General features: G+C 41.1%; 1 pseudogene; it reads right to left on the bottom strand.

The window, feature by feature from the left end:
• Nucleotides 1–7,185: 7,185 nt before the first annotated feature.
• Nucleotides 7,186–7,303, bottom strand: LOC126263885 (5S ribosomal RNA; annotated as a pseudogene).
• Between the last annotated feature and the right edge of the window lie 433 nt (nucleotides 7,304–7,736).

The raw sequence follows: 7,736 nt of genomic DNA, 5'->3' as shown, positions 1-7,736 counted from the left end.
CTTCACAATCCTTTATTATTCCAATCTCGTATAGCGCGCGGAAAGAATGAACACCTATATCTTTCCGTACGAGCTCTGATTTCCCCTATTTTATCGTGGTGATCGTTCCTCCCCATGTAGGTGGGTGTCAACAAAATATTTTCGCATTCGAAGGAGAAAGTTGGAGATTGAAATTTCGTGAGAAGATTCCGTCAGAATGAAAAACGCCTTTCTTCTAATGATGTCCAGCCCAAATCCTGTATCATTTCTGTGACACTCTCGCCCATATTTCTCGATAATACAAAGCGTACTGCCTTTCTTTGAACTTTTTCGATGTACTCCGTCAGTCCTACCTGGTAAGTATCCCACACCGCGCAGCAGTATTTCTAAAAGAGGACGGACAAGCGTAGTGTAGGCAGTCTCCGTAGTAGGTCTGTTACATTTTCTAAGTGTCCTGCCAATAAAATGCAGTGTTTGCTTAGCCTTCCCCACAACATTTTCTATATGTTCCTTCCAATTGTTTCTTTTTATCGTCTCTCATACTCTTCGCTTCACAACGTACGGTTTATTCATCATGTTGCACGAACTATATCAATTAACCGGAGATTACGACTTTTACTAGCTTCGTAGGGTCTCTCCTTTAGGACTGTAGACTCTATGTCGAGCTATACGGCAAGAAAAGTAGATCGGCCCCAAGATTGCGTCTTAGCATCTACCCTGTTTAACATCTATAGTAGGATCAGCCACAACCTCCTAACACAAGAACTTTCACCTCTGCTGATGATCTGGCGCTAATATCTCAAGCCAAAGATTTCGAAACAGTAGACGGGCATTTAACAAATGGACTTCACACTCTTGCGGCACACTACCAAAATAACTAAATGAAACCGAAGCAGTGTAAAACTCAAGTATGCACTTTTCATCTACGAAACAAAGACGCGAAAGGAAAATTAAAAGACATATGGCATGGCATGGAGCTGGAGCACTGTCATAATCCAAAATATCTGGGGGTCACGCTGGACCGTGCTCTGACATTTAGAAAGCAAGGCCTAAACAGAAAATAAAAAGTATCCACCCGCAATAACATCGTCAGGAAGCTCACAAGTAGCCGTTGGGCTGCCCAACAGACAGTACTCTGAACATCGGCATTAGCATTATGTTATTTTGCTGCTGAGTACTCTTGCCCTGTTTGGTACAGCTGTATTCATACCAGGAATGTGGAAGTTGCCCTCAAGCTCTACACCCTGGCGGGGATAGTCCCGCCTGATATAAGACGAGAAGTTGCCGAGAACACACAGGTGGAACTAAACGCTGCTCAGCCGTTGAATGGACACCCGTAAGCAGGCTGAAATCTAGCAACAGCTTTCTAGGAACTTCTGTCAGTGACAGTGCATCAGCGTCAATGGCACGAGGAAATCTGTGAACACCCAGAAAGGCAAACATCGCATCATGGGTCCCACTGCCCCGGCGAAAATCTGCAACGGAAAGTGTGGATGTCCTCAACAGACTTAGAAGTAGGGTGGGTAGAACAAAGGATAATATGGCTAAATGGAACTATCTTGAAGACCCATCAACCTTATGTGAATGTGGAGCTGAATAAACCACCAAGCACCTGTACAACTGTCTTCCGTGACAATTTTCCTGCGCATTGGAGGGCTTATTGCGGGCCAAGGAACAATGCCGTCGAGGTTGCTAATTTTTGGTCTGATTATATTTACTGTTATATGACAAACTGCCTCACATTGTATCTATATTTTCTTTGTACGTATGAATTTCATATATTTAGTCTATTTTGTATGCAACGCTTTGGCACGAATAAATAAATAAATTTATTTTTATCTTTTTAATCCAGGTGATGATACAGCATACGAAGTTTTAAGGGGCTCCGGAAAGGCTCAAAATCATGAAAAGTTCAATTTTTACTTTTTTGCGTTTTCTGAATCTGCAGACTATTACCTTTTAATAGATATATAATTTATTCAATTCCGAAGACTACAACTATTTTTAAATTTTTTTTGAAATGTGTTCTACATGGGCGTGACCCACTGTGGCGCTGTTAAACTGCTGTCAAATGGTGTTATTATTAACGTCCGTGTTCATCAGGTACATTTTAGTGATGTGAGATAAAGTATGTGTTGTGGCTAACCTGTGATGGTTCAATATATATCGCTGGTGTGATTGTCGATTGTTTCATGTTTATTTACTCTGTCGTTATCTCGAAAATATTCGTAATTAATTCTGTTTCTTGAGTCTCTGTTTTGTTGAAGTATAATAATGAGTAAAAGTAAAGTTATTAGAAATCCTCTGAAGGCTTGTAAGAAAAGGAGAAATGTTGGAAAGCCAAAGGTATGTGTTATTACTGTAAACAATAAAGACGATAACCAAGTGAGTGAACCTAACCTCTCAAGTACACCTGCCCATAGCAGTCAAAGTGGGAAAGAAAATACTTCACAGAAGAAGCTTGGTTCAATGAGTGAAAACTATGAATGTTTTATGGGCGAATCGGATGTGAATGAAATATTTGATATGTCGGTTCTTAAAGGAATTTTTTCAAACTGTGTAAGATGTATTCATTGTAGTGAAGTTGGTCTGGAACTCTCCATAATAAAGCACGTAGGACTTGCTAGTGAAATACAACTGAAATGTGATAAGTGTTCATACATGACCACCTTTTGGAACAGTGTTGCAGTAACTGCAACTGAAGAAAATGGTAGCAAAATCTACAAACACAACAACGAGCGATGCTTGCTTTAGACAAGGAACGCCTTCGGGCTGCAGACAGGGCTGTAAAGAGTCTAGAAATACAAGCAAGAGTAAACAGGAGGAGGAACAAGAGGAAGCTGGAGGAGGAGTTTGCAGAGGATGAAGATAATCCATCCTATGGACCTGGAATGCACTAAAAAGTTAATCCAATCTTTGTCGCTCGATTCCCAAAACTTTTATTTTCTCATACTAATTACATGTTTTCTAAGGATCTTCCAAACATATTTGTTTCAAACTTTCAGTAAATGTTACACAGTACCTACTGCATAATTTAACACAGCCTTTTTCCAAAAAACTGTATATTTTTGAATATATAAATAAAAATTGCAAAAAAATGTTGTGAATTTTCATTACAATTGAAAAAAAATCATCTTTAATAACTGAACTAAAATTTTGTAAAATCCTTGTGTTAAGTTGTAGCCCATATTTCAATAAATAATCTGTAAAAAGTTCAACTTCCTACCTCAAATACTTTGTGAGGAAAGATGTAATTTATAAGCGTTATTTTAACATTGCAAGTATAGGGCGTTCCGGAGCCCCTTAAGCTGGTTCTGTCGCTGCCAACTTCTCAATGGCGCACGATAAATTGAAGCCTCGAACTTTGAAACCATTTTAATTCGCATTTTGATTGAAATCTAAAGAAAAAAGGTGGATGGTGAGATGAACTACTAGGCCGCACCGCGGACGCAGCTGCATTCATAAAAGGACAAAAAGACAACACTACAACAAACAATGCAACAAACTTTTCCGACTTCATTACGTGACAAGTGGTACTCAATGCAGTGAGTAGAGTAGATGAGTATTTTGAAGGCACTCCACAATCCCATACCAGGAGGGCAATCCACTCATACACACAATATGTAGGAATGAAATCCGGAAAGGCTTGCATAATTTATTTTTAAATTAGCGCGTTTTGCGACAACTCTGTGATGCCATGCTGCGCCCGTGAGCTATTCCCGATACGGAGCCTGTCACCAAGCATACACAATGCAAATACTTTACAGAATGTAAGAAGAGGCAGTGGTATTTTTATCCATTCTAGTGTTACAGATGATAATGCCGTGTACTTGCCTTAAGGAGAATTATTTTTGTGTCGCAAAAAATTTGTGAAAGACACACTAATTATGCGCCCCGATACTAAATTGGCTTTCGTGTCCTTTTACCTGCAGCCACAGTGTTTAACTCCCAAACACAAAGGCTGACACGAGAGATGTCCGCTGGCGGGTTATTATAATGGGATGGCCCTCATTGTTCACAACCCCTATTGTTTGTTTATAAAAGTACAGTGGCATGGAAAACGATTTTGTAACAATTCTACCAAGCTATTTACGGGCCGGTTCTGAGTTTCCCTACGCGCTTCTCGCATCTGAACCCTTTTTATCGGCTTAATTAACTTTCACTCCCTCTATACAACATTCACGCTTGATTTTTCTTGTGGCCTGTTCGTGGTACGGAAGATTGGAGCACATGGAAGGATCAGTGATTAACATAATGTTGTTCGTGTTATACTTTGATTCGGATTTCGTGTTAAACTGAATACTTTAAAGCCTAAAGGCACTATCTTCGTTAAACACGCTACAAGAGTAACAGTTGCAGAAACGATTGTTTGCCTAGCTGAAATAGATTTAGAATATTCTGCTGAATATTCAAATATTACCGTATTTTACGGCCTATAACATGCATTTTTTCCTTCGAAAAATTGCCTCTAAGATTCAGGTGCGTCTTATACTCGAAATTAATATAAAAATATCCAGTGTTTGATCTAAAATTCCCGGCAGTCTTAAAAATAGCCGTATGTTCGATGCCGCGGGAAACCTATCTCTTTCTGGCAACGCTGTATTCAACTTGCGGTAGCGGCAGTGCATCGATGCGACGAACATGACTTGCAGGGATTCGCAAGCTTGCTAACAGTGTCTCCCTTCCGTCCCGCCATCAGAAACCAAGAACATTGCATAGCCTATGATGTGACACTACAGTCTACGGTGCCAGTCGGCTTGAATTGGAAATGATTTCTCTTATCGGTAACAGCACAATATTTTTGTTAGTAGCTACTTTCGTAATGGAAAATAATGAAAAGTATTCATATGATGCGGGCTATAAATTGAAAATAATAGCACATGCAGAAGAACATGAAAACAGAGCAACTGAACGGCATTCCCGCCCTACACCAACATAAAAAACCATTCGCGACTGGGGGGCCAGTAAAGAAGAACTGAGTAAAATGAGGAAGACTAAATGTGCAAATAGAGGACTGAATGCAAAATGGCCAAAACTAGAAGACGTCATACTGAAATAGATTCAAGGACACGGTCAAAAATGCATTGGAATTAATACAAAAATGGTTCAAATATAACCTCGTAAGCTGCTGCTGCTGCGGGACTTAGTGGAGTTGGTTGGTGCTACAGGACTATGAAGCGTCATGGCCTTAGCACGCGAACCAAACCAAACTACCTCCGGAAACGCCACAAAGCATGAATAAAAATTTTATCTTTCCATCGCTCTATTACTGAACATCGAAAGAAAACTAAAGTGGAACCAATCCAAACAGCGAATATGGACGAGACTCCTCTGACATTTGATGTGACGAGTAACAGAAGTGTTGCCACGAAAGGTGCTAAAACTGCAACTATAAAAACAAGCAGACATGAAAAAATGCATTGCACTGTTGTCCTTTCTCATGTTATGCTGACGATACTAAACTTAATGCAGTCATCATTTTCAGGCGCAAAACGATGCCAACACCTTTAAAAATATCGAAATATCGCTAGGAGGTGGTATCCGGTTGGATGGATGAGGCTGATACGAAATTATGGATTAACAGAGTTTGAGAGAGGAGGACAGGTGCATTGTTGAAGAAGAGTTCTGCTGCTGTGCTAGATCAATTTAGTGCTCATTTGAAACACTCCGTGAAAGAGAGACTGAGACAGGGAAATACAGAGCCTCTTGTTATTCCGGTAGGACTTACCTCACAACTGCAAGCTCATGATGTCTCGATAAATAAACCGTTTTAAAGCGTATACGAGAGAGGAATGGAACAAATGTATCATGGATAAAACCCAACATGGATTCACGCCGAACGGAGCCTTAAAACGGCCTACATTCGAACATATGTGTCGGTGGATAAAACAGGCGCGGTCTAGAGTGAGAGAATACATTAATGTTAAATCTTTCAAGAAGTGCGGCACGAGTAACGCGCTCGATGCAGTGAAGACCATCTTATACAGGGTGGTCCATCTGAAGTTTCGGATGAGATTATCTCGAAAACTAACATCGGGTACAAATAGTTGGTAAGACAAGTTCGTAAGCTCAAGGGGGACATCAAACGACACTACACGTAACCCCCAGCCCCCGCCCTTCTAGGGGTGAGGGGCAACTTTTAAATCATCAATAGAGGACAACGATGACGACAAAGTGGAAGAAGAAAACGGAAGTTGATGTGACGATTTTCAAGAATATTAAAGGTCAGTTAGGTTTTATACACTAAGATTTTTATTTAGACTGGCTCTGCAATCCAATAATAAAAATAGTAAAAATGTTATTTTTGTAAAAAAATTGCTCAAAAATTAAGGTGCATCTTATAGTCCGTAGCATCTTATGGTTGGTAATATACGGTATTACGGCTTTCTAATCTCGCTTATCAGCTCAGACCTTTTTTGTTTTTGCGAGATTCACTTCAGTATTGTACAAAACTTTACCTGATAGATGTCTACTAGTGTGGAACTGACGAAAATGTCTCGGAAACGGTATGTCTAAGCTTAGATTGAACGCATGTGCGACGGAGAATTAAAGCCAATACAGACACTGGATATTTGATGGTACCGAATAATATTAAAAATTAAGTGAACAATAAAAAGAGGAGCTACGAGGATGAATATATTGTGGCAGTTGAACCACACTGGACAGTTATTTCTCTATGCATCTCTGTACGAAAAAAGTTCATTTTCCGCGGATCCAGTGCTGCTGTTACTGCTCAGAACTTTCTGCGCTCTATAGTATACATTGTGGTAAACAGAAAAATTCTATACTCGTGGCATTTACATTTACACCGGGCACGGAAAATTTGGCGAGCAAATGTGAGTTCTCGCACACTGCTACTACGAACTGAGGAGCCGCGAACAACGCATTTGCAGAGTCGCTGGCTGCTGATGCGTTTCCGAGGTAGTCAAAACTATCTGTACCATGACGTTGCTGCCGCATAGAGAACAAAACGAGGTAAAACTTCTCCACGGGCAGCTAGTAAGGCTCTCCGTCTGCAGGCCACAAGCGGCCCATCGGGACCATCCGACCGCCGTGTCATCCTCGGTGGAGGATGCGGATAGGAGGGGCGTGTGGTCAGCACACCGCTCTCCCGGTCGTTATGATGGTTTTCTTTGACCGGAGCCGCTACTATTCGGTCGAGTAGCTCCTCAATTGGCATCACGAGGTTGAGTGCACCCCGAAAAATGGCAACAGCACATGGCGGCCTGGATGGTGACCCATCCAAGTGCCGGCCACGCCCGACAGCGCTTAACTTCGGTGATCTCACGGGAACCGGTGTATCCACTGCGGCAAGGCCGTTGCCCCAACGGGCAGCTAGTAGCGGAGAGCTAAATGATTTCAACACCAATCAGATACAGGAGACTAAAACTAAATGGGTGCTTCCGTTTTAAACACAGCACAAACTCATTTCTTTTCCTGTAGCGCTACCGACTCAATACATAAAATTACGGTGTCATAAGCCATATTAAACGTGAGACGTACATGGAACTTAATGATATATGGATGTGTCGCTCGCAGTTCTTTACTAAAGAGACGACTTGGCAGTGCCGAGTAGTCCAATTTACTATAGCAAGAAACAAGTGCAGCTTTAAGTGAGTACGTGAAACTAATTACAATTTCTGAACACTCCACAGTGCCTTATTTCCTCACTGCCCCTTTTTAATTCGAAATCAAAGCGGAACAACACCCAGTTTCGTACTTATTCGAGATGGCGTATTTACTTTCATGGAAATAAA

This window comes from Schistocerca nitens, chromosome 6 (assembly GCF_023898315.1).
Source record: "Schistocerca nitens isolate TAMUIC-IGC-003100 chromosome 6, iqSchNite1.1, whole genome shotgun sequence".
Taxonomy (NCBI): Eukaryota; Metazoa; Arthropoda; class Insecta; order Orthoptera; family Acrididae; genus Schistocerca; species Schistocerca nitens.
Note: the sequence above shows the minus strand (reverse complement) of the source record. Positions and strands in the feature narration are given on the sequence as shown.